Source organism: Diceros bicornis, chromosome 24 (genome assembly GCF_020826845.1).
Source record: "Diceros bicornis minor isolate mBicDic1 chromosome 24, mDicBic1.mat.cur, whole genome shotgun sequence".
Classification (NCBI taxonomy): domain Eukaryota; kingdom Metazoa; phylum Chordata; class Mammalia; order Perissodactyla; family Rhinocerotidae; genus Diceros; species Diceros bicornis.
In genome coordinates, this window is record NC_080763.1 from 13,368,380 (window position 1) to 13,375,957 (window position 7,578).

Below are 7,578 nucleotides of genomic sequence, written 5' to 3' on the forward strand. Positions count from 1 at the left end.
GGATCAAGGAAGTCGGTTTGTTTTTTTTAATATTTATGTGCATTTATTAATCATAAGTACAGAATTTCATTTCAATTGATTCTCAACAAATACATACAATTCCTGATTCCTAATAGAAAACATGCAGGATAAAGCATATAATGCTAACTATTGTCAAAACTAGCAGTTTCCAAACTTTTTTTTTTTTTTTTTTGGTAAGGAAGAGTAGCCCTGAGCTAACATCCGTTGCCAATCCTCCTCTTTTTTTTGCTGAGGAAGATTGGCCCTGGGCTAACTTCCATGCCCATCCTCTTCCACTTTATATGGGACACTGCCACAGCATGGGTTGACAAGCAGTATGTCGGTCCTCGCCCCGGATCTGAACCTGCGAAACCCAGGCCACTGTAGCGGAGCACACGAACTTAACCACTCCACCACCAGGCCAGCCCCTCCAATCTTTTTAATTGAGGTAAAATACACATATAAAATTTACCATCTGAACCATTTCTAAGTGTACCGTCAGTAATGTTAAGTACATTTACACTGTTGTGCAACCAATCTCCAGAATTCTTTTATCTTTTTAAACTAAAACTCTACACCTGCTAATAACAGCTCCCCTCAGCCTCTGGCAAGCGCCATTCTACTTTCCGTCTTGATGGATTTGACTACTGTAGGTACCTCATATAAGTGGAGTGATACGAATACTGCATGTATGTGACTGCCTTATTTCACTTAGTATAATGTCCTCAAGGTTCCTCCATGTTGTCGCATGTATCAGAATTTTCTTCCTTTTTAAGACTGAATTAATATTCCATTGTATCTATATACCACATTTTGTTTATCAAGGAAGGGTTTTAAACAGAGATGCTTGAAAACATTTACAGAACCATGGAAATGACCCAGGTTAGAGCGAGTGGTTGAATGTACGAGAGACCTCAGGAGTTGGTAATTAGGTCATTGGTAACCATTAGATGGCAGCTCCAGGACTGACAGTTTTGTTAGGGGGCATTTATCCCTCAACCTGTCCTGAAACCATCTCTCCTATTTCAATCCACCTATACATACACCTGCTCACTGTGCTTATGTTTTCAATATTGTACCTTGGTGACTATATTTTAGTGCATTGTTTTGCTATATGATCTGAGGCTATCTTCTGTAGCCTCAGATCATATAGCAAAGACATTTAAAGTACTTTAACAACACAACTTAAACAGTATACATTATAACAATTGAGAGCAAAATACAGTAACACGCAAAACAAGTTGTATTTATGTGTAATAAAATGTAACCTGGAGGTAATAATCACATTTTATATTTATTGAACTCTAAAGAAGAGTATAAGACAATAAGATGGCTTACCCAATTTAATAAATAAAAAGTACATCCAAAGGCTAGTGTGGCTACCACGGTGAGGACACCAACTTTCTTACACAGAGTACTGCTCAAGGTAAACTTATATCAGGATAAATTCAACACTCTCAATTGTCAAATGAAGATTAAATTACATTCAGGAAATTAAGAAGCAGGAAAGTAGTGAATTTTAGAAGAAGAATTTGAAGAAGAGACTTCAACTTAAAACTCAATTAATGAAAAACTCAATTAAATTGCTTAAACAAAAAAGCATTCTCTGAACATTTTTGTCAATCAAGATTTTACTGAATTTCATGTTGTCGCAACTTTACATTGCCCCAAAGAAATGTATTTAGCATTTTAGCATAAGGAGCTCAGCAAAGCCAACACACCAAACTATCAGAAACCACTGCTGTCTTTCCCTTTCATTGGGCCTCTTAAAAACATAAAGCTTCTACTGACATCAAGTGATGAATATAGTATGGAAATTCATGAACTTGAAACAACACTTCCCACTATCCAGTTCGAAGAGGAACACACAATATAACATGAATATGACATCTCGCTCAGGAACAGAGAATCAATCCCTTCACTCATTTTCACCTACAACTGAAATGCTCATTCTTGGCCTAGAAACGCTAAAATGACCTGTCAGACACATGTCACCAAATGGCAAATGCCAGGATTCATCCAGGCAACCAATCAGGTGCTATGGTGACTTTGCTTAGAAAATACAGATTTTGCATATATACGCCAAACAACTTCTCTAGAATTTCCATACATGTCCAGTCCAATAGTAATTAATGTGAGAGAACTGGTTGCTGGACAGTGATGAAAAGGCTGTGTTGCTTTTTGGTTGGATATCCTTTAGATGTATCCAGATTTACGTGACTACTATTTGTCAGTGGCATCTTAGATAATTAGTAACTTGTAGCCAATGCAAAGGGTTTTCCTTCATAAGCGAAGACACAACAAAGGGTGATGCACTGAAATCATTGCAGTAGGCCTGAGAGATAGGTGAACAGGTAGCAAAAGGGATGTCTTCTCCACTAGAGGTTTATAAAGTGAAAAACATACCTGTTCTGGTTACTTGAGTAGTCCTCCTCTAAAACAGCAATATAAACTGGTTGAAAGAGAGAATCCCCAAAATGAACAAATTTCTTCAACATCGTAGGACAGGATTTTCCCAGCACATTCGCTTGAACACCCGAGCATCAGTGACCACACTATCTGGGACAATAGGGAAACAGAGTCTCCACACAGTTTAACTGTTGGGCCTGGCAGGCATGGAATTTCTCCTGGCCAACAAAAGGACACGCACCCGGACATCCTGATTCTGAGAGTTAATCATTTCTTTGCATGTCAGTTTTCTTTAATTAGTCACCGTAGCCTACAACAGTTGGCCCATATCCTTCGTGATGAACTGCCCTTGTCTCTATTCAGAGACTTCTCTCCTGTCCCACCCCCCAGCACACACACTTGTGTTGAACCCTCTCCGGTCACGTCTGCATTCAGCGGGAAAGCTTTTGGTACACACGGATTATACACAGTGTTCTAACACATTGGCCGGGGAACACATTATGGCTCTTACACAGAAAACACGTTTATAGAATTGCAAATATTGATGGTGATTCCTTGGAGAAGAAAAAGGAAGGCCCTAGAAATGGCAGAAAAACACTCCCGACAGAGTAGACTGATTTTATCAAAGTATCTATCAAATCTAATTAAAGACCAAGAAGACAGTCCCCAGCAGGACTGTTTTTAGTATATTCTGGCCCAGTGGACAGAGCAGTACATGGAGTCCTAGTCCCAGCTCCGCCTGAAAGCCAGGCGATCTTAGACAAACCACGTGAACTCCTGAGCCTCCACATCTTCTTCAGTAGAAACAGGACCTAACATGGGCTGCACCTTTTCACGTGCATGGAGCTTGAAGTGAAATGATGTATGTGAAAGCATCCTGTAAGGTATTATTACATATCCAAGAGGATGAATGAAGTCGTCTATTGGCATGCCACTGAATACACCTCTAGTGTTGGGCAGAATTTCTAGACAATTTAAGTTAAAATACCTTTAGGGCCACCCTGAAGACTTTTGCCTCCTAATCTTACTTTCTTAACTCCTATTTGACAATCCTTCACTACCAGTCCAAATAGCTGGGCTGCTAGTAGCCTGTTACCACTGTGTGGAGCACAAAATGCCACATTCTTCTTTTGCTGTATTCTCAAGCCTGCCCATCACACTTCCCCAAGCATTCAGTTCAAACACTCCCATTTGTGTGTCCCACAGAAGTCTATCACACTCACAAAGCAGACACTAGAAGGAATTTCATGGAAAAGATAAATATTTCTTAAGTGTCAAATATCCTTGATGTGTGTGACTGTTTGCCAATCATTGGCCTTAAATGTATCTTTTCTAAAACAAAGTATCAATGCTCTCTATCAATTTAATATTAATTAGGAATAAAGAAAACCACTTGAAAATCACCATAGAACTGTTCATTAATAATCAATTGACATGCAACTCTTAAGAACATGGTACAGCTATCTTCCAAAATGAGAAAAACCTAATTCCCCTAGTAGCCCACTGGAGTTTACTGAGCTAGATTGGAAGCAGAATTTCAAAGGCTTGAATAGAGGAAGAGGACAGAGCCTCTTCCTCTATTCCGTTATGACACGCTAAGGCAGGGGTATGGGGGAGAAGCCCAACAATATTCTCTCATCAGCCAGTCTCTGCTCCTTCCCGATACCAACAGTCAGAGACAATGCCCCACTCTTAGGAAAGGGAACCATGTTCACATATTCATTTGGGGCAGGGTGGGAGAGAGTTGTAGGTGAAGAGATTCAAGAGGATCTGACCAATGCAGAAGTTAAACTGAATATAGTCAACTCCCAGTCCAGTCCTTGGTCTGACAGTTGAACACAAAACATTTACCAACAAACGGTTGCAGTCCTGCTTTGAGGAAACATACACAAGTCCAGTAGTCTGCCTTTCCAAGTGACCCTCACTCAAGGACACCCACACAAATATTCCCTGCTAAAAGCCCTTAATTACGAAGAGCTGTAACAGTTCCGGCTAGGAACGCCAACTACGCACTTTGCTTGTGCCTCATAAACTTGCCACTCTGCATAGCCTAGTAACTGCCATGTCTCTGAAAGGTAAGTTGCATATTTAAAATATAGGTTCTTGTTTTTCACAGCACAAAGGAAAAAGACATCATCTGACATATCTTTATTAGGAGTGCCTAAAAATAACAGTCTCCTGTTTACTAAATTGAACAATGTATTAAACAGTAAAGAACATTAGTTTACAAAAGATTGTGCATCTGTGTTCTGCAAGAAAATCTAGATTCCAAAGCATGAGCACAGAAATGAAAAAACCCTGACATCTACAAATAAATTGGGCACAGAACTTAGCTCCTGTTAAGAAGAATATTTTAATTTAAGCAGTCACAATCATTCTATATTTTATTGTAAATGTCTCCAAATTGTAATTTTCAATCACTCTTTTGCTCCTCACTATTTGATAATATGTAATTTTCAGGAAACTTTCTTAATCCCAAGTATAGTAAAAGTATTTTTTAAATGCCAAGATTATAAAGGAACAATACATTCTATTAATATTACATGAATATTTTTAAATGACCTTATATTTCAGTTTGGGATAACTAATGATGCCTATCATAACCCAAGGCTTAAACTAGAATGGAATATAAAATTGCTAAGAATTAAAACTATTAGCCCAATATGAATTTAACACTTAATTCCAGTCTCTAGTTTCCCATTTGCAAAATAGCTTTCTCTTTGCCTTAATTTACCCCAAATTATACAGGATTAAAACAAAAATACCACAACCTGACTCATTCCATCAAAAAGGAGGAACCGAGGTTTTCTTTTGAGAAGAGCAAAGGAAGATAATTATTTCTAGGTAAAAAAATACTGAGGAGCAAAACTATAAAATCAGTGAACAGCTCAGTGATTTCCAGGGGTTGGGGTGGACGGAGAGGGTTGAATCCAAAGGCACAAAGGGGACTTGGGGAGTGACAGAACTGTTCTGTCCTGATGATGGAAGTGATTATTAAACTGTGTGCAACTGTCGGAATTCATAGAGGGGTTCACCTGAAGAGGCAAGATTTTACTGTATGGAAATTATACTGTAGTAAGTCTGACTTTTCAAAAATGCTATTATGTCTAGAACAATGTGCTAGGCACTGAATTATGAAGTCTAATATTCAAGTATACATTTCTCAAGGGTTCTAAATGTAATTATCAAAAAACCTACCAGTAAATGATTCAAGTTCAGCTTTCAGTGTTTTATATATTTTATTATTTATAGATATTGTATAAAATGACTCAAAACATGAACTAAAACTATTACAAGATGTATTTTGAATACACACAGAAAATTGCACTGTCGTATTCTTAAAAATGGACATATCAATATCTATTAAATGCTAATTATATTTTTAAGAGTTGAATTGACTAAATTTTACCTATTCCATATTATAAATAAATTGAGAAATGTAAAAGGTGATTAGATTCATTTGAGTCCCTCAGAACCACTGTGAAATCTGTCCTAAATATGTTTTTAATTGATTTCGAAGATTTATAGGTCTTAAGTGTTATAGGAGACTGGCTGCAAGAATGTTTCACTAATTCAACTGAAAAAAAATGCTTGAACATAAAATAGAATCCTAAGATTTATGCTTTAACACCTATTGATGAACAGATCCTTACATTTTCCTTCCTGTCAAACGTATGCAGAAACATATAGATTTTCTACAGAAAAAATGAGTCAAAGAGTCATTTTTTTTCATAGTCACAGTGCATTTACTTTTTACAATACTCACAGCACAAACCTTTCCTTTCACATGTTCCCTTTTTCAATAACATAGTTCCCCACACACAGAGGAAAATAGCCACTGTGGGTTTAGAAACTTATAACAAAAGTAAAAATTCCTAACAGAATGCCCATGTAAATACTAGAAATCTAACAAAATAAGGCAGATGCTTTCCTCCAAAGTGTTGTGTACCACACCAAAGCACAAAGTTGCTTTTTAAAAAGCTAGTAAAATTGAGTCAACCTTATTTTCCTAAGAAATCCACTCAAATCCAAAGTTTTGTTTTTCACAAAAATAATATTCCCTTCACTAAATTGTATACTTCCAATATGAATTGGCATGAAAAGTAACACGAAGGGTCAAGAGAGCAGCAGGCGTGTTTCTCTTCAGCAAATAAAACAGACCAGATCTTAATTTTGCTCAGTCTGCCCAGGAAAGAAGTAATTCTGCTTTTTGATATGACTTAGGAATGGCAGTTACTACGTTTTAAAACACCGGTCACCTGCCTGTGATACATCTTCCCAGGCCCAGAAAACTCAAGCCTGAAGCGCCTGGTCCAACTTTCCCACTGTCACACTTCACCCATTGTCGTGAAATCCACAGAGAAAATCCAGAGGAGTTTTTTCTTTTAAAAAGACATGGATATTAGCAAAATCATCTCGGAGATTTCAAACAGAAAATCAAGAGAATTAAATCACACCTCGAGCAAAGGGGCACTTACCTTGCAGGTAAACACTGGCCTAGCAATCTCTGAAACGCGCACATGTGCTTTTCCCGGAGTAGTTCTGTTCCCCGCACCCGGCCCGCGGCCACCAGCTGCGGACACTGCGCGGACCTCGCGCAGCCCAGACCCGGATCGCCAGCCTTCGCCCGCAGCACTGGGATGCCCGTCGCAGCCCAGGATGGCCCTTCCTGCCCGGTTCCCGCGCGTCCTCTCCACCCTGCAAGTTTCCAGAGGCGGTTCTCGCAGCCTCAGCCCTGCCAGCGTCCTAGCAGCCGGGGCGAGGGAATGGGTGTCACCAGGGACAGCAGCTGGAGACACTGCGAAGATCACAAACGACTTAACGAAGAGCCTCTTCTTCCTTTTAAAGACCCAGGAGGCGGGCTGGGGAAAAAAAAAAATCCAAGAGCACACGTGACCACCGAGCCAGCGGCACGGAGATCTCGGAGGACCTGGACTCCTGCCTGGCGATCCACACTCACCTGCGCGAAGGCGGAAGCCCCAGGGCAGGGGCTGCCACCCTCGAGCCCCTCGCAGTCACCTCAGGGGTAGCAAAACACAGCTGGCATCTCTTCCCTCCCCCGCCCCCCGTCTCCGATTTAGGTTTAGGGCGGTGCCTGAGAATGTGCATTTCTGACCAGGTCCGGAGTGATGCTGAAACTGAAGCTGCCGAGCTCGCGACCACACTTCG

At 39.9% G+C, this 7,578-nt stretch overlaps 1 protein-coding gene across 1 annotated transcript in view; it reads right to left on the minus strand.

Moving 5' to 3' along the window:
* The window catches only part of ESR2 (estrogen receptor 2), a 70,194-nt gene extending 62,990 nt beyond the window's left edge, over window positions 1-7,204 (minus strand). The window contains exon 1 of the mRNA XM_058567098.1: window positions 6,888-7,204. The gene's annotated coding sequence lies outside the window, so the exon portion shown is untranslated. The remainder of the gene's footprint in view (window positions 1-6,887) is intronic.
* Between the last annotated feature and the right edge of the window lie 374 nt (window positions 7,205-7,578).